This window comes from Ambystoma mexicanum, chromosome 3q, assembly GCF_040938575.1.
Source record: "Ambystoma mexicanum isolate Mex_15411 chromosome 3q, UKY_AmexF1_1, whole genome shotgun sequence".
NCBI classification, from domain to species: Eukaryota; Metazoa; Chordata; class Amphibia; order Caudata; family Ambystomatidae; genus Ambystoma; species Ambystoma mexicanum.
In genome coordinates this window covers 484,717,495-484,740,148 of record NC_090926.1, presented here as the reverse complement: position 1 = coordinate 484,740,148, position 22,654 = coordinate 484,717,495, and positions in this window count along the sequence as shown.

Here is a 22,654-nt window from a genome sequence, read left to right as displayed (position 1 = left end):
AACCACACATGGAATGTGACCTCCTCATACCTCCTACACTTCTTGGATGCTCCTAGCATTTCTGATTTCTGTAAGTAACTACTGAAATTATTGTTATATGCAAAAGTGCCTCATCATCTTTACTTAGCTCCACATGATTCCCTTCTCTCCCCTCTATCTCTTGTTTGTTCTTTGTTTGTCTCCTGTTTGTCTTCTCCGACTTAAAATATTGTTATGCAGAAATCTTTCAATAAGTTGTCCTTATGTATGGTTATACATTTTTCTGTTTTGATAAGTCATAATGCTACATTGTTCAAGTAATTCATAAGCAAAATAAGCATATAATGTATTCTTTCACGTGTTCTTCAGAATGTATCTTTCCTTATTATCATTTTTTAATAATTTAACCTATGGTTTACTGCAGTTTGTTAATAAAACAATGACATTATTACTCTATTGTATATTTCAATAAAATTGATTAAAATAAAAAAAAAAAGAAATCTCACTATTCTGAAATCTAATTGCCCACCACCAGGAAGAGGCTTCAGGCCTAGAGGCAAACGAGTGCAATCAATTTGAGTAGGGTCAGCCATACCCCCTGACACTCTCCAGCCATGCCAGCCTTAGAGAGGCACTAGTCTGTTGTTAAATTTCACAATATCCCCATATGTCACCACTCAAACGACAAGACCCGGCAGCTTCTAAATGCCTCCATCTAGACCTGGCCCTCCAAATGCTCCATCCGGTCCTGACCTCCAAGTTAATAAACTCACCCGCATTCTCATCCAAGCTTAGGTGTGCTTATCAGGCCATTCCTGTTTTCCGTCCGTCAGTTTGAATAAAATTATGAAATATGGCATGAAGGCTGTTTGGCAGGGACAGCCTCACCTGCAGGTTGGAAAGTGCTGGTGTTTCTGTGGCGCAGCAGAGTAGGAAGTTAGAATGGCCTGACACAGCAAGCTCTTTAAAATTGTTCGCCTGCATGGCTCTGTTATGTTGTGGTGGGCATGGCCAAGGCCTAGACTGTTGGGTGCCTGGACCCAATGCAGATCACACACTGCAAAGCTATTTCAGAAGGTTACAACCACACAATCCCTAGTGAGTATTTGCTTACATAATGCTACAATGTCACCCTTATTTCAAAAGGATTCTCAGCAAGTTTAATTCTAGCTCTCTAGGAATTCATTTTTATGTGGCGGTTTGATTGAAAGGTGAAGGCATTTCAAAGGGATGGCTTTGGTGATGGATCTAAAATAGCTTCAGCCAATCCCTTGCACAGAGCAAATTTCTCCTTGTCACTAACTGAGGTTGAATGGTCATACATAAATCTTTGGTTTATAGTAAACTTGGCTTCACTTTATTCTGGTCTTGAACCAGCTCAAGGCTAAAGTATAGTATGTTCTGCTAATGGTTGAACTGTTAGCTTGGGGTGCTGCCATAGAGGAGGCACAACCAGACCTAATCAGATATCTAATATCCTCACGACAAGCACATGGCGTGGTCATCCCTCCTTCCTTCAACTCAACAAAGAGTTTTACAGTAACTGAAGCATCGCCCAATCTCAGGTCTCATTGTTTACTTAAATAATGGAGTGGCAATACATTTAGCAATTATTTTAATGAAGCCTTTTTCAAAAGAAATTTCAGATCATTGACTCATTTTACAAAATGCATTGTCCGGGATTCAACCGAGTAAGACATTTACAATTAAAATGATATAAAAGATTTCCCTCTGGAGCATTTCACAATAACTGGGGACCAACAGCCAATGGCTTCACTGGCAGAAACGTGTCCATTGGATTCTCTCTTGCTACTGATGATTACCTACTACTTCTTTTAACCTCCATTCTTATATGTGTTTTGGGGAGCTGTGTGCCTTCACTTGGAGTTCCTGCTTTTCCACTGCACTGTTTGTAGAGTAGTCATGGCAAACGTCTGACAAAGTGCTGGCAGGGAATCGCATGCAGGTACATGTTGAAGTTATGGTGCTGAATAATATGATTGCTAATATGGATTTCACTTTTATTTTAAAACATGTGTTGAAGGTAGGTGCAAAGTACAAAAAGTAGTGCATAAAATTAATGCACTCCTAGATTAAAAAAAAATTGAGAACGTGTTCATTTGGTATGTACCGACAAATGCACACAGTCTGGAAATTGAAATATAACCATTGCAAACATGGCCCATTTTGGTCCATGATCAAGTGCTGGGTACTTTAAGGGTATATATAGCATTGTACTAAATATGATGGAATGTTATAGTGTTTTGTTTCAAAGGCAGTGGCATTTTTTTGTTGTTGCCAGCAGTAATATGGCACACAAATATATTTTTTTGTGTTGCCACTATAACATGTGAATATGTTGTTGGTGGCAGGCAAGGTACAGAATTTATAACACAGCCAGGCCCTGCTTGAAGCTGCAGATGATGAGATACATATATAGAAGCTTAGTTCTGCCAGGCCAAACAATGAAGTGCACCATTTTTGTTTTGTATACCTTATGCATGAAAACTACATTAGAATATACATAACTGGCTAACTTAATTAACATTTACTAAACACTAATTCTAACTTCTCTAACATTATAATGTAGACTCATGTGCAAAATGAGGTGAACATACATATTCTGGTAGCACTGCTATAATTTGTTTTCAAATGCACACTGGCATTTATTTTTCTCTCTCTTGCTGTGTTAGTTTGCAGAAAGCAGAGGGGAAGAGGTGGCAGGAAATAAAATTGAAATAGTTGCTCAGTGAGCAAGAATCCCATTGTTATAAAAGTGAAGGGTGGTGCTGAAAACATGCTTTTAGCCTGATTGGAGGAAAGTGTCTGAAGATTACACGTCAAAATGGAAATGATCTGAGTTTTGCTAATGGCAAAAACTGCGAAGGGGATTTATCTTGGGGAGACTGGGCTGTAAAGACAGAAGTCCAAGGTGTCACAGAGCGCTGGCTTGAGAGTTTCTCATCATGCTTCCCAGACACACAAGATTACAGGAGCCTATGGTGCTATCTGGGCCTGTCTTTGTGAGGCAAGTGAAACATGGTGGCGTGGGGGACTTCAAAGAAACACTTTTGGTAAGGAGATAAGTACAAGTGAGGATACTGTTAAATGCTGCATGAATGGCTGAGCTTTAGAACAGCGTAGAAAGGCGGGGAAGTCACTGCATGTATTTGTTTGCCATGTTCAGAATGGGGAAAAATTTACCATGTTTTAAAAGGCTTGTTTGTTCTTGTTTCTCTCTCTTTTTGTATTTCAGATGATAATGAAATGTATCCATGGTACGATGTGTTAATATGTGAATAAGGTTCCAAATAATAAGTATTTATGAACACAAATGTTTTAGTGTCATTATTGCATCTGTGAATTTATTTAAATATACGGGGGGTTTGATTTTGTTCAATAGTGCATTTGTAAATTTACCACTGCAGATGAAACAACAATCCAAAAGAAGCTAATAATATTCAGTGATAAAGCAGTTTAGTGTGTGTGTGTGTGTCTGCATTGCATGATGATGGGGTGTAATCTGAGATGATATATAGATTATTGGACATCCATGAACCAGTAATACTTTATGACATAAATTACTGGAAGTAAATAAGCCAGTGATCCCGGCCACAACCTACAGGGGGCACTCTGAATAAAATTGTTGTGTTTCTATCATGTGCATAGGCCCAAGGCTCTCTATAGACCACTGGGAGGTACTCTAATAGAAATAAAGGTTTTGTTTCATGATGGGGTTATAATATTAGGAAGAAAACTATGCTCACCACTAAATACCAAAAAACAATATATCACTAGATTCCCCAATATAAGATAACAAGGTATGTCACTAAAATAATATGAGACCAAACCCAATCTAAATGCAAGGCTAACTTTCCACCAAACTACTGCTCATATTTTGATGGTAAGAAAATACCGCCAAACCCCAAATATACCCCAATAAGACAAAATATCCTACAGATATGGGGGTCGATTCATGGAAATAATGTGCGCCGAAAATTCCCGCGCAGAGGTGCCAAAACGTGCTAATCGCAGGAAAAGTGCGAAATTCGCAGTGCAAGTGCGAAAATCGCAGGGAAACCAGCGATTCATGGAAGTCCGTGCGCGAGAAAAACATTGGATGTGCGCTAGAAATGTGCACCGCGCACGCCGGCGCACAGGTCATCCAACAGTGTGTGCCACGGCCACTGCGAAATCGCACATAGCGCGGCGCACATCACAAAAGTAGGCGGAACACGGGGCGTAACACTCGGAATGGGGAACAACGTGTGAAAATATGGGCGTAACGGGGGAAGTACAGGAGGCAAGTGCGCGGAACGCAAACACGCTCGCCTACAACCCGTATTCATAGAATCGAATAGGGCAAACCAGCACATGGTCAAAGACGCGCACAGGGCCAAACAAGTAGGCCACAAGAAAGCAGGCGGTAGCGCCCCTGCGAATTAAAAAAATGTGCGCCAAAATGTGCGCTAACAAAAAGCACCCGTATACAGCCATGATGAATGGGCCATACAGTGGCCCTCTAGGACAAATGAGGTGCAAAGGGGCACCGACAAACACGGACACCCGCTGTGTGAAAAATAGCGAGTGCGCGTGTTCCTGGGTGCGCGGGAAGTTCCACACGTGATTGGCCTGGGTACATGTACTTCGGGATGCGCTGGAAGTTCCACACGCGATTAGCCTGAGTACGTGTACTACGGGGTGCGCGGGAAGTTCCACACGCGATTGGCCTGGGTAGGTAGGGGTGCGCGGGAAGTCCCACACGCGATTGGCCTGGGTGCGTGTACTTCGGGGTGCGCGGGAAGTTATACACGCGATTGACCTGGGTAAGTGGAGGTGCGCGGGAAGTTATACACGCGATTGGCCTGGGAACGTGCACTTCGGGGTGCGCGGGAAGTTCCACACGGGATTGGCCTGGGTACGTGTACTACGGGGGGGGCGCGGGAAGTTCAACACGCGATTGGCCTGGGTAGGTGGGGATGCGCAGGAAGTTCCACACGCGATTGGCCTGGGTACGTGTACTTCGGGAGCCCGGGAAGTTCCACACGCGATTGGCCTGGGTACGTGTATTCCGAGGTGCGCGGGAAGATTCACACGCGATTTCAGCAGGGTACGTGTATTTCGGTGGTGCCGGGAAATGCTACACGTGATTTGGCCATATGGGTCCTCCCAGGTGTTCCCTCTACACCCTCCACGGCCCCTGCAGGCAGCCCACACCACAGGGTACTACCCTGCACCCCTGCTCATGTCCCACAGGCAACCCATCCACCATGGCCATGCCCACCAGCCAACCCACATGTCACCTTGCACTACTGATCACCAACACATGTCTCCCATCACCCCCAACCCCCAGCCACCAGGGGCGGCCTCCACCAGGCCCCCACTCATGTCCCTTATCACCCCCACCACCCAGCAGAGCAGGGGCAGCCTCCACCAGGCCCCCACTCATGTCTCCCACCACCCCCACCCCCCAGCAGTGCAGGGGCAGCCTCCACCAGGCCCCCACTCATGTCTCCCATCACCCCCACCCCCCAGCTGTGCAGGGGCAGCCTCCACCAGGCACCCACCCATGTCTACCACCACCCCCACCCCCCAAGCCACCAGGGGCAGCCTCCACCAGACTCCCACACATGTCCCCCTGCACCCCCACCCCCCAGCCACCAGGGGCAGCCTCCACCAGGCCCCCACTCATGTCTCCCAACACCCCCACCCCCCAGCAGTGCAGAGGCAGCCTCCACCAGGCCCCCACTCATGTCTCCCATCACCCCCACCCCCCAGCAGTGCAGGGACAGCCTCCACCAGGCCCCCACTCATGTCTACCACCACCCCAACCCCCCAGCAGTGCAGGGGCAGCCTCCACCAGGCCCCCACTCATGTCTACCACCACCCCCACCCCCCAGCAGTGCAGGGGCAGCCTCCACCAGGCTCCCACACATGTCCCCCTGCACCCCCACGCCCCAGACACCAGGGGCAGCCTCCACCAGGCTCCCACACATGTCCCCCTGCACCCCCAGCCACCAGGGGCAGCCTCCACCAGGCCCCCACTCATGTCTACCACCACCCCCACCCCCGAGCCACCAGGGACAGCCTCCACCAGGCCACCACCCATGTCTCCCATCACCCCCACCCCCCAGCAGTGCAGGGGCAGCCTCCACCAGGCCCCCACTCATGTCTACCACCACCCCCACCCCCCAGCAGTGCAGGGGCAGCCTCCACCAGGCCCCCACTCATGTCTACCACCACCCCCACCCCCCAGCAGTGCAGGAGCAGCCTCCACCAAGCTCCCACACATGTCCCCCTGCACCCCCACACCCCAGCCACCAGGGGCAGCCTCCACCAGGCTCCCACACATGTCTCCCTGCACCCCCACCCCCCAGCCACCAGGGGCAGCCTCCACCAGGCCCCCACTCATGTCTACCACCACCCCCACCCACCAGCAGTGCAGGAGCAGCCTCCACCAGGCCACCACCCATGTCTACCACCACCCCCACCCCCCAGCCACCAGGGACAGCCGCGACCAGGCCCCCACCCATGTCTACCACCACCCCCACCCCCCAGCAGTGCAGGGGCAGCCTCCACCAGGCCCCCACTCATGTCTCCCATCACCCCCACCCCCCAGCAGTGCAGGGGCAGCCTCCACCAGGCCCCACTCATGCCTACCACCACCCTTACCCCCCAGCAGTGCAGGGGCAGCCTCCACTAGGCTCCCACACGTGTCCCCTTGCACCCCCACCCCCCAGCCACCAGGGGCAGCCTCCACCAGGCTCCCACACATGTCCCCCTGCACCCCCACCCCCCAGCAGTGCAGGGGCAGCCTCCACCAGGCCCCCACTCATGTCTCCCATCACCCCCAGCCCCCAGCAGTGCACGGGCAGCCTCCACCAGGCACCCACCCATGTCTACCACAACCCCCACCCCCCAAGCCACCAGGGGCAGCCTCCACCAGACGCCCACACATGTCCCCCTGCACCCCCACCCCCCAGCCACCAGGGGCAGCCTCCACCAGGCCCCCACTCATGTCTCCCAACACCCCCATCCCCCAGCAGTGCAGAGGCAGCCTCCACCAGGCCCCCACTCATGTCTCCCATCACCCCCACCCCCCAGCAGTGCAGGGACAGCCTCCACCAGGCCCCCACTCATGTCTACCACCACCCCAACCCCCCAGCAGTGCAGGGGCAGCCTCCACCAGGCCCCCACTCATGTCTACCACCACCCCCACCCCCCAGCAGTGCAGGGGCAGCCTCCACCAGGCTCCCACACATGTCCCCCTGCACCCCCACGCCCCAGACACCAGGGGCAGCCTCCACCAGGCTCCCACACATGTCCCCCTGCACCCCCAGCCACCAGGGGCAGCCTCCACCAGGCCCCCACTCATGTCTACCACCACCCCCACCCCCGAGCCACCAGGGACAGCCTCCACCAGGCCACCACCCATGTCTCCCATCACCCCCACCCCCCAGCAGTGCAGGGGCAGCCTCCACCAGGCCCCCACTCATGTCTACCACCACCCCCACCCCCCAGCAGTGCAGGGGCAGCCTCCACCAGGCCCCCACTCATGTCTACCACCACCCCCACCCCCCAGCAGTGCAGGAGCAGCCTCCACCAAGCTCCCACGCATGTCCCCCTGCACCCCCACACCCCAGCCACCAGGGGCAGCCTCCACCAGGCTCCCACACATGTCCCCCTGCACCCCCACCCCCCAGCCACCAGGGGCAGCCTCCACCAGGCCCCCACTCATGTCTACCACCACCCCCACCCACCAGCAGTGCAGGAGCAGCCTCCACCAGGCCACCACCCATGTCTACCACCACCCCCACCCCCCAGCCACCAGGGACAGCCGCGACCAGGCCCCCACCCATGTCTACCACCACCCCCGCCCCCCAGCGGTGCAGGGGCAGCCTCCACCAGGCCCCCACTCATGTCTTCCATCACCCCCACCCCCCAGCAGTGCAGGGGCAGCCTCCACCAGGCCCCACTCATGCCTACCACCACCCTTACCCCCCAGCAGTGCAGGGGCAGCCTCCACCAGGCTCCCACACGTGTCCCCTTGCACCCCCACCCCCCAGCCACCAGGGGCAGCCTCCACCAGGCTCCCACACATGTCCCCCTGCACCCCCACCCCCCAGAAGTGCAGGGGCAGCCTCCACCAGGCCCCCACTCATGTCTCCCATCACCCCCAGCCCCCAGCAGTGCAGGGGCAGCCTCCAACAGGCCCCCACTCATGTCTACCACCACCCCCACCCCCCAGCAGTGCAGGGGCAGCCTCCAACAGGCCCCCACTCATGTCTACCACCACCCCCACCCCCCAGCAGTGCAGGAGCAGCCTCCACCAGGCTCCCACTCATGTCTACCACCACCCCCACCCCCCAGCAGTGCAGGGGCAGCCTCCACCAGGCCCCCACTCATGTCTACCACCACCCCCACCCCCCAGCAGTGCAGGAGCAGCCTCCACCAGGCTCCCACACATGTCCCCCTGCACCCCCACACCCCAGCCACCAGGGGCAGCCTCCAGCAGGCTCCCACACATGTCCCCCTGCACCCCCACCCCCCAGCCACCAGGGGCAGCCTCCACCAGGCCCCCACTCATGTCTACCACCACCCCCACCCACCAGCAGTGCAGGGGCAGCCTCCACCAGGCCACCACCCATGTCTACCACCACCCCCACCCCCCAGCCACCAGGGACAGCCTCGACCAGGCCCCCACCCATGTCTACCACCACCTACCCCCCCAGCAGTGCAGGGGCAGCCTCCACCAGGCCCCCACTCATGTCTCCCATCACCCCCACCCCCCAGCAGTGCAGGGGCAGCCTCCACCAGACCCCCACTCATGTCTACCACCACCCTTACCCCCAGCAGTGCAGGGGCAGCCTCCACCAGGCTCCCACACGTGTCCCCTTGCACCCCCACCCCCCAGCCACCAGGGGCAGCCTCCACCAGGCTCCCACACATGTCCCCCTGCACCCCCACCCCCCAGCAGTGCAGGGGCAGCCTCCACCAGGCCCCCACTCATGTCTCCCATCACCCCCAGCCCCCAGCAGTGCAGGGGCAGCCTCCACCAGGCCCCCATCCATGTCTACCACCACCCCCACCCCCCAGCAGTGCAGGGGCAGCCTCCACCAGGCCCCCACTCATGTCTCCCATCACCCCCACCCCCCAGCAGTGCAGGGGCAGCCTCCACCAGGCCCCCACCCATGTCAACCACCACCCCCCAGCAGTGCAGGGGCAGCCTCCACCAGGCCCCCACTCATGTATCCCATCATCCCCTCCCTCCAGCAGTGCAGGGGCAGCCTCCACCAGGCCCCCACCCATGTCTACCACCACCCCCACCCCCCAGCCACCAGGGGCAGCCTCCACCAGGCTCCCACACATGTCCCCCTGCACCCCACCCACCAGCCACCAGGGTCAGCCTCCACCAGGCCCCCACTCATGTCCCCTATCACCCCCACCCCCCAGCAGTGCAGGGGCAGCCTCCACCATTCCCCCACTCATGTCTACCACCACCCCCACCCCCCAGCAGTGCAGGGGCAGCCTCCACCAGGCCCCCACTCATGTCTACCACCACCCCCACCCCCCAGCAGTGCAGGGGCAGCCTCCACCAGGCCCCCACTCATGTCTTCAACTACCCCCACCCCCCATCAGTGCAGGGGCAGCCTCCACCAGGCTCCCACACATGTCCCCCTGCACCCGCACCCCCCAGCCACCAGGGGCAGCCTCCACCAGGCTCCCACACATGTCCCCCTGCACCCCCACCCCCCAGCCACCAAAGGCAGCCTCCACCAGGCCCCCACTCATGTCTACCACCACCCCCACCCCCCAGCCACCAGGGACAGCCTCGACCAGGCCCCCACTCATGCCTACCACCACCCCCACCCCCCAGCAGTGCAGGGGCAGCCTCCACCAGGCTCCCACACATGTCCCCCTGCACCCCCACACCCCAGCCACCAGAGGCAGCCTCCACCAAGGCCCCCACTCATGTCTACCACCACCCCCACCCCCCAGCCACCAGGGACAGCCTCGACCAGGCCCCCACCCATGTCTACCACCACCCCCACCCCCCAGCAGTGCAGGGGCAGCCTCCACCAGGCCCCCACTCATGTCTCCCATCACCCCCACCCCCCAGCAGTCCAGGGGCAGCCTCCACCAGGCCACCGCCCATGTCTACCACCACCCCCACCCCCCAGCCACCAGGGACAGCCTCGACCAGGCCCCCACCCATGTCTACCACCACCCCACCCCCCAGCAGTGCAGGGGCAGCCTCCACCAGGCTCCGACACATGTCCCCCTGCACCCCCACCCCCCAGCCACCAGAGGCAGCCTCCACCAGGCCCCCACTCATGTCTACCACCACCCCCACCCCCCAGCCACCAGGGACAGCCTCGACCAGGCCCCCACCCATGTCTACCACCACCCCCACCGCCCAGCAGTGCAGGGGCAGCCTCCACCAGGCCCCCACTCATGTCTCCCATCACCCCCACCCCCCAGCAGTGCAGGGGCCGCCTCCACCAGGCCACCACCCATGTCTACCACCACCCCCACCCCCCAGCCACCAGGGGCAGCCTCCACCAGCCCCCCACCCATGTCTACCACCACCCCCACCCCCCAGCAGTGCAGGGGCAGCCTCCACCAGGCCCCCACTCATGTCTCCCATCACCCCCACCCCCCAGCAGTGCAGGGGCAGCCTCCACCAGGCCCCCACTCATGTCTACCACCACCCCCACCCCCCAGCAGTGCAGGGGCAGCCTCCACCAGGCTCCCACACATGTCCCCCTGCACCCCCACGCCCCAGACACCAGGGGCAGCCTCCACCAGGCTCCCACACATGTCCCCCTGCACCCCCAGCCACCAGGGGCAGCCTCCACCAGGCCCCCACTCATGTCTACCACCACCCCCACCCCCGAGCCACCAGGGACAGCCTCCACCAGGCCACCACCCATGTCTCCCATCACCCCCACCCCCCAGCAGTGCAGGGGCAGCCTCCACCAGGCCCCCACTCATGTCTACCACCACCCCCACCCCCCAGCAGTGCAGGGGCAGCCTCCACCAGGCCCCCACTCATGTCTACCACCACCCCCACCCCCCAGCAGTGCAGGAGCAGCCTCCACCAAGCTCCCACGCATGTCCCCCTGCACCCCCACACCCCAGCCACCAGGGGCAGCCTCCACCAGGCTCCCACACATGTCCCCCTGCACCCCCACCCCCCAGCCACCAGGGGCAGCCTCCACCAGGCCCCCACTCATGTCTACCACCACCCCCACCCACCAGCAGTGCAGGAGCAGCCTCCACCAGGCCACCACCCATGTCTACCACCACCCCCACCCCCCAGCCACCAGGGACAGCCGCGACCAGGCCCCCACCCATGTCTACCACCACCCCCGCCCCCCAGCGGTGCAGGGGCAGCCTCCACCAGGCCCCCACTCATGTCTTCCATCACCCCCACCCCCCAGCAGTGCAGGGGCAGCCTCCACCAGGCCCCACTCATGCCTACCACCACCCTTACCCCCCAGCAGTGCAGGGGCAGCCTCCACCAGGCTCCCACACGTGTCCCCTTGCACCCCCACCCCCCAGCCACCAGGGGCAGCCTCCACCAGGCTCCCACACATGTCCCCCTGCACCCCCACCCCCCAGAAGTGCAGGGGCAGCCTCCACCAGGCCCCCACTCATGTCTCCCATCACCCCCAGCCCCCAGCAGTGCAGGGGCAGCCTCCAACAGGCCCCCACTCATGTCTACCACCACCCCCACCCCCCAGCAGTGCAGGGGCAGCCTCCACCAGGCCCCCACTCATGTCTACCACCACCCCCACCCCCCAGCAGTGCAGGAGCAGCCTCCACCAGGCTCCCACTCATGTCTACCAGCACCCCCACCCCCCAGCAGTGCAGGGGCAGCCTCCACCAGGCCCCCACTCATGTCTACCACCACCCCCACCCCCCAGCAGTGCAGGAGCAGCCTCCACCAGGCTCCCACACATGTCCCCCTGCACCCCCACACCCCAGCCACCAGGGGCAGCCTCCAGCAGGCTCCCACACATGTCCCCCTGCACCCCCACCCCCCAGCCACCAGGGGCAGCCTCCACCAGGCCCCCACTCATGTCTACCACCACCCCCACCCACCAGCAGTGCAGGGGCAGCCTCCACCAGGCCACCACCCATGTCTACCACCACCCCCACCCCCAGCCACCAGGGACAGCCTCGACCAGGCCCCCACCCATGTCTACCACCACCTACCCCCCCAGCAGTGCAGGGGCAGCCTCCACCAGGCCCCCACTCATGTCTCCCATCACCCCCACCCACCAGCAGTGCAGGGGCAGCCTCCACCAGACCCCCACTCATGTCTACCACCACCCTTACCCCCAGCAGTGCAGGGGCAGCCTCCACCAGGCTCCCACACGTGTCCCCTTGCACCCCCACCCCCCAGCCACCAGGGGCAGCCTCCACCAGGCTCCCACACATGTCCCCCTGCACCCCCACCCCCCAGCAGTGCAGGGGCAGCCTCCACCAGGCCCCCACTCATGTCTCCCATCACCCCCAGCCCCCAGCAGTGCAGGGGCAGCCTCCACCAGGCCCCCATCCATGTCTACCACCACCCCCACCCCCCAGCAGTGCAGGGGCAGCCTCCACCAGGCCCCCACTCATGTCTCCCATCACCCCCACCCCTCAGCAGTGCAGGGGCAGCCTCCACCAGGCCCCCACCCATGTCAACCACCACCCCCCAGCAGTGCAGGGGCAGCCTCCACCAGGCCCCCACTCATGTATCCCATCATCCCCTCCCTCCAGCAGTGCAGGGGCAGCCTCCACCAGGCCCCCACCCATGTCTACCACCACCCCCACCCCCCAGCCACCAGGGGCAGCCTCCACCAGGCTCCCACACATGTCCCCCTGCACCCCACCCACCAGCCACCAGGGTCAGCCTCCACCAGGCCCCCACTCATGTCCCCTATCACCCCCACCCCCCAGCAGTGCAGGGGCAGCCTCCACCATTCCCCCACTCATGTCTACCACCACCCCCACCCCCCAGCAGTGCAGGGGCAGCCTCCACCAGGCCCCCACTCATGTCTACCACCACCCCCACCCCCCAGCAGTGCAGGGGCAGCCTCCACCAGGCCCCCACTCATGTCTTCAACTACCCCCACCCCCCATCAGTGCAGGGGCAGCCTCCACCAGGCTCCCACACATGTCCCCCTGCACCCGCACCCCCCAGCCACCAGGGGCAGCCTCCACCAGGCTCCCACACATGTCCCCCTGCACCCCCACCCCCCAGCCACCAAAGGCAGCCTCCACCAGGCCCCCACTCATGTCTACCACCACCCCCACCCCCCAGCCACCAGGGACAGCCTCGACCAGGCCCCCACTCATGCCTACCACCACCCCCACCCCCCAGCAGTGCAGGGGCAGCCTCCACCAGGCTCCCACACATGTCCCCCTGCACCCCCACACCCCAGCCACCAGAGGCAGCCTCCACCAAGGCCCCCACTCATGTCTACCACCACCCCCACCCCCCAGCCACCAGGGACAGCCTCGACCAGGCCCCCACCCATGTCTACCACCACCCCCACCCCCCAGCAGTGCAGGGGCAGCCTCCACCAGGCCCCCACTCATGTCTCCCATCACCCCCACCCCCCAGCAGTCCAGGGGCAGCCTCCACCAGGCCACCGCCCATGTCTACCACCACCCCCACCCCCCAGCCACCAGGGACAGCCTCGACCAGGCCCCCACCCATGTCTACCACCACCCCACCCCCCAGCAGTGCAGGGGCAGCCTCCACCAGGCTCCGACACATGTCCCCCTGCACCCCCACCCCCCAGCCACCAGAGGCAGCCTCCACCAGGCCCCCACTCATGTCTACCACCACCCCCACCCCCCAGCCACCAGGGACAGCCTCGACCAGGCCCCCACCCATGTCTACCACCACCCCCACCGCCCAGCAGTGCAGGGGCAGCCTCCACCAGGCCCCCACTCATGTCTCCCATCACCCCCACCCCCCAGCAGTGCAGGGGCCGCCTCCACCAGGCCACCACCCATGTCTACCACCACCCCCACCCCCCAGCCACCAGGGGCAGCCTCCACCAGCCCCCCACCCATGTCTACCACCACCCCCACCCCCCAGCAGTGCAGGGGCAGCCTCCACCAGGCCCCCACTCATGTCTCCCATCACCCCCACCCCCCAGCAGTGCAGGGGCAGCCTCCACCAGGCCCCCACTCATGTCTACCACCACCCCCACCCCCCAGCAGTGCAGGGGCAGCCTCCACCAGGCTCCCACACATGTCCCCCTGCACCCCCACCCCCCAGCCACCAGGGGCAGCCTCCACCAGGCCCCCACCCATGTCTACCACCACCCCCACCCCCCAGCCACCAGGGGCAGGCTCCACCAGGCTCCCACACATGTCCCCCTGCACCCCACCCCCCAGCCACCAGGGTCAGCCTCCACCAGGCCCCCACTCATGTCCCCTATCACCCCACCCCCCAGCAGTGCAGGGGCAGCCTCCACCCGGCCCCCACTAATGTCTACCACCACCCCATCACCCAGCAGTGCAGGGGCAGCCTCCACCAGGCCCCCACCCATGTCTACCACCACCCCCACCCCCCAGCAGTGCAGGGGCAGCCTCCACCAGGCCCCCACTCATGTCTTCCACCACCCCCACCCCCCAGCAGTGCAGGGGCAGCCTCCACCAGGCTCCCACACATGTCCCCCTGCACCCGAACCCCCCAGCCACCAGGGGCAGCCTCCACCAGGCTCCCACACATGTCCCCCTGAGCCCGCACCCCCCAGCCACCAGAGGCAGCCTCCACCAGGCCCCCACTCATGTCTACCACCACCCCCACCCCCCAGCCACCAGGGACAGCCTCGACCAGGCCCCCACACATGTCTACCACCACCCCCACCCCCCAGCAGTGCAGGGGCAGCCTCCACCAGGCCCCCACTCATGTCTCCCATCACCCCCACCCCCCAGCAGTGCAGGGGCAGCCTCCACCAGGCCACCACCCATGTCTACCACCACCCCCACCCCCCAGCCACCAGGGACAGCCTCGACCAGGCCCCCACCCATGTCTACCACCACCCCCACCCCCCAGCAGTGCAGGGGCAGCCTCCACCAGGCCCCCACTCATGTCTCCCATCACCCCCACCCCCCAGCAGTGCAGGGGCAGCCTCCACCAGGCCCCCACTCATGTCTACCACCACCCCACCCCCCAGCAGTGCAGGGTCAGCCTCCACCAGGCTCCAACACATGTCCCCCTGCACCCCCAACCCCCAGCCACCAGGGGCAGCCTCCACCAGGCTCCCACACATGTCCCCCTGAGCCCCCACCCCCCAGCCACCAGAGGCAGCCTCCACCAGGCCCCCACTCATGTTTACCACCACCCCCACCCCCCAGCCACCAGGGACAGCCTCGACCAGGCCCCCACCCATGTCTACCACCACCCCCACCCCCCAGCAGTGCAGGGGCAGCCTCCACCAGGCCCCCACTCATGTCTCCCATCACCCCCACCCCCCAGCAGTGCAGGGGCAGCCTCCACCAGGCCACCACCCATGTCTACCACCACCCCCACCCCCCAGCCACCAGGGACAGCCTCGACCAGGCCCCCACCCATGTCTACCACCACCCCCACCCCCCAGCAGTGCAGGGGCAGCCTCCACCAGGCCTCCACTCATGTCTCCCTTCACCCCCACCCCCCAGCAGTGCAGGGGCAGCCTCCACCAGGCCCCCACTCATGTCTACCACCACCCCCACCCCCCAGCAGTTCAGGGGCAGTCTCCACCAGGCTCCCACACATGTCCCCCTGCACCCCCACCCCCCAGCCACCAGGGGCCGCCTCCACCAGGCCCCCACTCATGTCTACCACCACCCCCACCCCCCAGACACCAGGGGCAGCCTCCACCAGGCTCCCACACATGTCACCCCGCAACCCCACCCCCCAGCCACCAGGGTCAGCCTCCACCAGGCCCCCACTCATGTCCCCTATCACCCCCACCCCCCAGCAGTGCAGGGGCAGCCTCCACCAGGCCCCCACTCATGTCTACCACCACCCCCACCCCCCAGCAGTGCAGGGGCAGCCTCCACCAGGCCCCCACTCATGTCTTCCACCACCCCCATCCCCCAGCAGTGCAGGGGCAGCCTCCACCAGGCTCCACCACATGTCCCCCTGAGTCCCCACCCCCCAGCCACCAGAGGCAGCCTCCACCAGGCCCCCATTCATGTCTACCACCACCCCCAGCCACCAGGGACAGCCTCGACCAGGCCCCCACCCATGTCTACCACCACCCCCACCCCCCAGCAGTGCAGGGGCAGCCTCCGCCAGGCCCCCACTCATGTCTCCCATCACCCCCACCCCCCAGCAGTGCAGGGGCAGCCTCCACCAGGCCACCACCCATGTCTACCACCACCCCCACCCCCCAGCCACCAGGGACAGCCTCGACCAGGCCCCCACCCATGTCTACCACCACCCCCACCCCCCAGCAGTGCAGGGGCAGCCTCCACCAGGCCCCCACTCATGTCTCCCATCACCCCCACCCCCCAGCAGTGCAGGGGCAGCCTCCACCAGCCCCCCACTCATGTCTACCAAAACCTCCACCCCCCAGCAGTGCAGGGGCAGCCTCCACCAGGCTCCCACACATGTCCCCCTGCACCCCCACCCCCCAGCCACCAGGGGCAGCCTCCACCAGGCTCCCACACATGTCCCCCTGCACCCCCACCCCCCAGCAGTGCAGGGGCAGCCTTCACCAGGCCCCCACTCATGTCTCCCATCACCCCAACCACCCAGCAGTGCAGGGGCAGCCTCCACCAGGCCCCCATCCATGTCTACCACCACCCCCACCACCAGCAGTGCAGGGGCAGCCTCCACCAGGCCCCCACTCATGTCTCCCATCACCCCACCCCCCAGCAGTGCAGGGGCAGCCTCCACCAGGCCCCCACCCATGTCAACCACCAACCCCATCCCCCAGCAGTGCAGGGGCAGCCTCCACCAGGCCCCCACTCATGTCTCCCATCACCCCCACCCCCCAGCAGTGCAGGGGCAGCCTCCACCAGGCCACCACCCATGTCTACCACCACCCCCACCCCCCAGCCACCAGGGCCAGCCTCCACCAGGCCCCCACTCATGTCTGCTATCACCCCCACCCCCAGCAGTGCAGGGGCAGCCTCCACCAGGCCCCCACTCATGTCCCCTATCACACCCACCCCCCAACAGTGCAGTGGCAGCCTGCACCAGGCCCCCACTCATGGCTCCCATCACCCCCACCCCCCAGCAGTGCAGTGGCAGCCTCCACCAGGCCTCCACCCATGTCTACCACCACCCCCACTCCCCAGCCACCAGGGGCAGCCTCCACCAGGCCCCCACTCATGTCTACCACCACCCCCACCCCCCAGCAGTGCAGGGGCAGCCTCCACCAGGCCTCCACCCATGTCTACCGCCACCCCCACCCCCAGCCACCAGGGGCAGCCTCCACCAGGCTCCCACATATGTCCCCCTGCACCCCCACCCCCCAGCAACCAGGGGCAGCCTCCACCAGGCACCCACTCATGTCCCACATCACCCCACCCCCACCCCCCAGCAGTGCAGGGGCAGCCTCCACCAGGCCCCCACTCATGTCTCCCATCACCCCCACCCCCAAGCAGTGCAGGGGCATCCTCCACCAGGCCCCACCCATGTCTACCTCCACCCCCACCCCCCAGCAGTGCAGGGGCAGCCTCCACCAGGCCCCCACTCATGTCTCCCATCACCCCCACCCCCCAGCAGTGCAGGGGCATCCTCCACCAGGCCCCCACCCATGTCTACCACCACCCCCACCCCCCAGCAGTGCTGGGGCAGCCTCCACCAGGCCCCAACCCATGTCTACCACCACCCCCACCCCCAGCCACCAGGGGCAGCCTCCACCAGACCCCCACTCATGTCCCCTATCACCCCCACCCCCCAGCAGTGCAGGGGCAGCCTCCACCAGGCCCCCACTCATGTCTACCACCACCCCACCCCCACCCCCCAGCAGTGCAGGGGCAGCCTCCACCATGCCCCCACTCATGTCTACCCTAACCCCCACCCCCATCAGTGCAGGGGAAGCCTCCACCAGGCCCCCACCCATGTCTACCACCACCCGCATCCCCCAGCCACCAGAGGCAGCCTCCACCAGGCCCCCACTCATGTCTACCACCACCCCCACCCCCCAGCTGTGCAGTGGCAGCCTCCACCAGGCCCCCACTCATGTCTACCACCACCCCCACCCCCCAGCAGTGCAGGGGCAGCCTCCGCCAGGCCCCCACTCATGTCTCCCATCACCCCCACCCCCCAGCAGTGCAGGGGCAGCCTCCACCAGGCCACCACCCATGTCTACCACCACCCCCACCCCCCAGCCACCAGGGACAGCCTCGACCAGGCCCCCACCCATGTCTACCACCACCCCCACCCCCCAGCAGTGCAGGGGCAGCCTCCACCAGGCCCCCACTCATGTCTCCCATCACCCCCACCCCCCAGCAGTGCAGGGGCAGCCTCCACCAGCCCCCCACTCATGTCTACCACCACCCCCACCCCCCAGCAGTGCAGGGGCAGCCTCCACCAGGCTCCCACACATGTCCCCCTGCACCCCCACCCCCCAGCCACCAGGGGCAGCCTCCACCAGGCTCCCACACATGTCCCCCTGCACCCCCACCCCCCAGCAGTGCAGGGGCAGCCTTCACCAGGCCCCCACTCATGTCTCCCATCACCCCAACCCCCCAGCAGTGCAGGGGCAGCCTCCACCAGGCCCCCATCCATGTCTACCACCACCCCCACCCCCCAGCAGTGCAGGGGCAGCCTCCGCCAGGCCCCCACTCATGTCTCCCATCACCCCCACCCCCCAGCAGTGCAGGGGCAGCCTCCACCAGGCCACCACCCATGTCTACCACCACCCCCACCCCCCAGCCACCAGGGACAGCCTCGACCAGGCCCCCACCCATGTCTACCACCACCCCCACCCCCCAGCAGTGCAGGGGCAGCCTCCACCAGGCCCCCACTCATGTCTCCCATCACCCCACCCCCCAGCAGTGCAGGGGCAGCCTCCACCAGGCCCCCACCCATGTCAACCACCAACCCCATCCCCCAGCAGTGCAGGGGCAGCCTCCACCAGGCCCCCACTCATGTCTCCCATCACCCCCACCCCCCAGCAGTGCAGGGGCAGCCTCCACCAGGCCACCACCCATGTCTACCACCACCCCCACCCCCCAGCCACCAGGGCCAGCCTCCACCAGGCCCCCACTCATGTCTGCTATCACCCCCACCCCCAGCAGTGCAGGGGCAGCCTCCACCAGGCCCCCACTCATGTCCCCTATCACACCCACCCCCCAACAGTGCAGTGGCAGCCTGCACCAGGCCCCCACTCATGGCTCCCATCACCCCCACCCCCCAGCAGTGCAGTGGCAGCCTCCACCAGGCCTCCACCCATGTCTACCACCACCCCCACTCCCCAGCCACCAGGGGCAGCCTCCACCAGGCCCCCACTCATGTCTACCACCACCCCCACCCCCCAGCAGTGCAGGGGCAGCCTCCACCAGGCCTCCACCCATGTCTACCGCCACCCCCACCCCCAGCCACCAGGGGCAGCCTCCACCAGGCTCCCACATATGTCCCCCTGCACCCCCACCCCCCAGCAACCAGGGGCAGCCTCCACCAGGCACCCACTCATGTCCCCCATCACCCCACCCCCACCCCCCAGCAGTGCAGGGGCAGCCTCCACCAGGCCCCCACTCATGTCTCCCATCACCCCCACCCCCAAGCAGTGCAGGGGCATCCTCCACCAGGCCCCACCCATGTCTACCTCCACCCCCACCCCCCAGCAGTGCAGGGGCAGCCTCCACCAGGCCCCCACTCATGTCTCCCATCACCCCCACCCCCCAGCAGTGCAGGGGCATCCTCCACCAGGCCCCCACCCATGTCTACCACCACCCCCACCCCCCAGCAGTGCTGGGGCAGCCTCCACCAGGCCCCAACCCATGTCTACCACCACCCCCACCCCCAGCCACCAGGGGCAGCCTCCACCAGACCCCCACTCATGTCCCCTATCACCCCCACCCCCCAGCAGTGCAGGGGCAGCCTCCACCAGGCCCCCACTCATGTCTACCACCACCCCACCCCCACCCCCCAGCAGTGCAGGGGCAGCCTCCACCATGCCCCCACTCATGTCTACCCTAACCCCCACCCCCATCAGTGCAGGGGAAGCCTCCACCAGGCCCCCACCCATGTCTACCACCACCCGCATCCCCCAGCCACCAGAGGCAGCCTCCACCAGGCCCCCACTCATGTCTACCACCACCCCCACCCCCCAGCTGTGCAGTGGCAGCCTCCACCAGGCCCCCACTCATGTCTACCACCACCCCCACCCCCCAGCAGTGCAGGGGCAGCCTCCGCCAGGCCCCCACTCATGTCTCCCATCACCCCCACCCCCCAGCAGTGCAGGGGCAGCCTCCACCAGGCCACCACCCATGTCTACCACCACCCCCACCCCCCAGCCACCAGGGACAGCCTCGACCAGGCCCCCACCCATGTCTACCACCACCCCCACCCCCCAGCAGTGCAGGGGCAGCCTCCACCAGGCCCCCACTCATGTCTCCCATCACCCCCACCCCCCAGCAGTGCAGGGGCAGCCTCCACCAGCCCCCCACTCATGTCTACCACCACCCCCACCCCCCAGCAGTGCAGGGGCAGCCTCCACCAGGCTCCCACACATGTCCCCCTGCACCCCCACCCCCCAGCCACCAGGGGCAGCCTCCACCAGGCTCCCACACATGTCCCCCTGCACCCCCACCCCCCAGCAGTGCAGGGGCAGCCTTCACCAGGCCCCCACTCATGTCTCCCATCACCCCCACCCCCAAGCAGTGCAGGGGCATCCTCCACCAGGCCCCACCCATGTCTACCTCCACCCCCACCCCCCAGCAGTGCAGGGGCAGCCTCCACCAGGCCCCCACTCATGTCTCCCATCACCCCCACCCCCAAGCAGTGCAGGGGCATCCTCCACCAGGCCCCACCCATGTCTACCTCCACCCCCACCCCCCAGCAGTGCAGGGGCAGCCTCCACCAGGCCCCCACTCATGTCTCCCATCACCCCCACCCCCCAGCAGTGCAGGGGCATCCTCCACCAGGCCCCCACCCATGTCTACCACCACCCCCACCCCCCAGCAGTGCTGGGGCAGCCTCCACCAGGCCCCAACCCATGTCTACCACCACCCCCACCCCCAGCCACCAGGGGCAGCCTCCACCAGACCCCCACTCATGTCCCCTATCACCCCCACCCCCCAGCAGTGCAGGGGCAGCCTCCACCAGGCCCCCACTCATGTCTACCACCACCCCACCCCCACCCCCCAGCAGTGCAGGGGTAGCCTCCACCATGCCCCCACTCATGTCTACCCTAACCCCCACCCCCATCAGTGCAGGGGAAGCCTCCACCAGGCCCCCACCCATGTCTACCACCACCCGCATCCCCCAGCCACCAGAGGCAGCCTCCACCAGGCCCCCACTCATGTCTACCACCACCCCCACCCCCCAGCTGTGCAGTGGCAGCCTCCACCAGGCCCCCACTCATGTCTACCACCACCCCCACCCCCCAGCAGTGCAGGGGCAGCCTCCGCCAGGCCCCCACTCATGTCTCCCATCACCCCCACCCCCCAGCAGTGCAGGGGCAGCCTCCACCAGGCCACCACCCATGTCTACCACCACCCCCACCCCCCAGCCACCAGGGACAGCCTCGACCAGGCCCCCACCCATGTCTACCACCACCCCCACCCCCCAGCAGTGCAGGGGCAGCCTCCACCAGGCCCCCACTCATGTCTCCCATCACCCCCACCCCCCAGCAGTGCAGGGGCAGCCTCCACCAGCCCCCCACTCATGTCTACCACCACCCCCACCCCCCAGCAGTGCAGGGGCAGCCTCCACCAGGCTCCCACACATGTCCCCCTGCACCCCCACCCCCCAGCCACCAGGGGCAGCCTCCACCAGGCTCCCACACATGTCCCCCTGCACCCCCACCCCCCAGCAGTGCAGGGGCAGCCTTCACCAGGCCCCCACTCATGTCTCCCATCACCCCAACCCCCCAGCAGTGCAGGGGCAGCCTCCACCAGGCCCCCATCCATGTCTACCACCACCCCCACCCCCAGCAGTGCAGGGGCAGCCTCCACCAGGCCCCCACTCATGTCTCCCATCACCCCACCCCCCAGCAGTGCAGGGGCAGCCTCCACCAGGCTCCCACACATGTCCCCCTGCACCCCCACCCCCCCGGCCACCAGGGGCAGCCTCCACCAGGCTCCCACACATGTCCTCCTGCACCCCCACCCCCCAGCAGTGCAGGGGCAGCCTTCACCAGGCCCCCACTCATGTCTCCCATCACCCCAACCCCCCAGCAGTGCAGGGGCAGCCTCCACCAGGCCCCATCCATGTCTACCACCACCCCCACCCCCAGCAGTGCAGGGGCAGCCTCCACCAGGCCCCCACCCATGTCTACCACCACCCCCACCCCCCAGCCACCAGGGGCAGCCTCCACCAGGCACCCACACATGTCCCCCTGCACCCCACCCCCCAGCCACCAGGGTCAGCCTCCACCAGGCCCCCACTCATGTCCCCTATCACCCCCACCCCCCAGCAGTGCAGGGGCAGCCTCCACCAGGCCCCCACTCATGTCTACCACCACCCCCACCCCCCAGCAGTGCAGGGGCAGCCTCCACC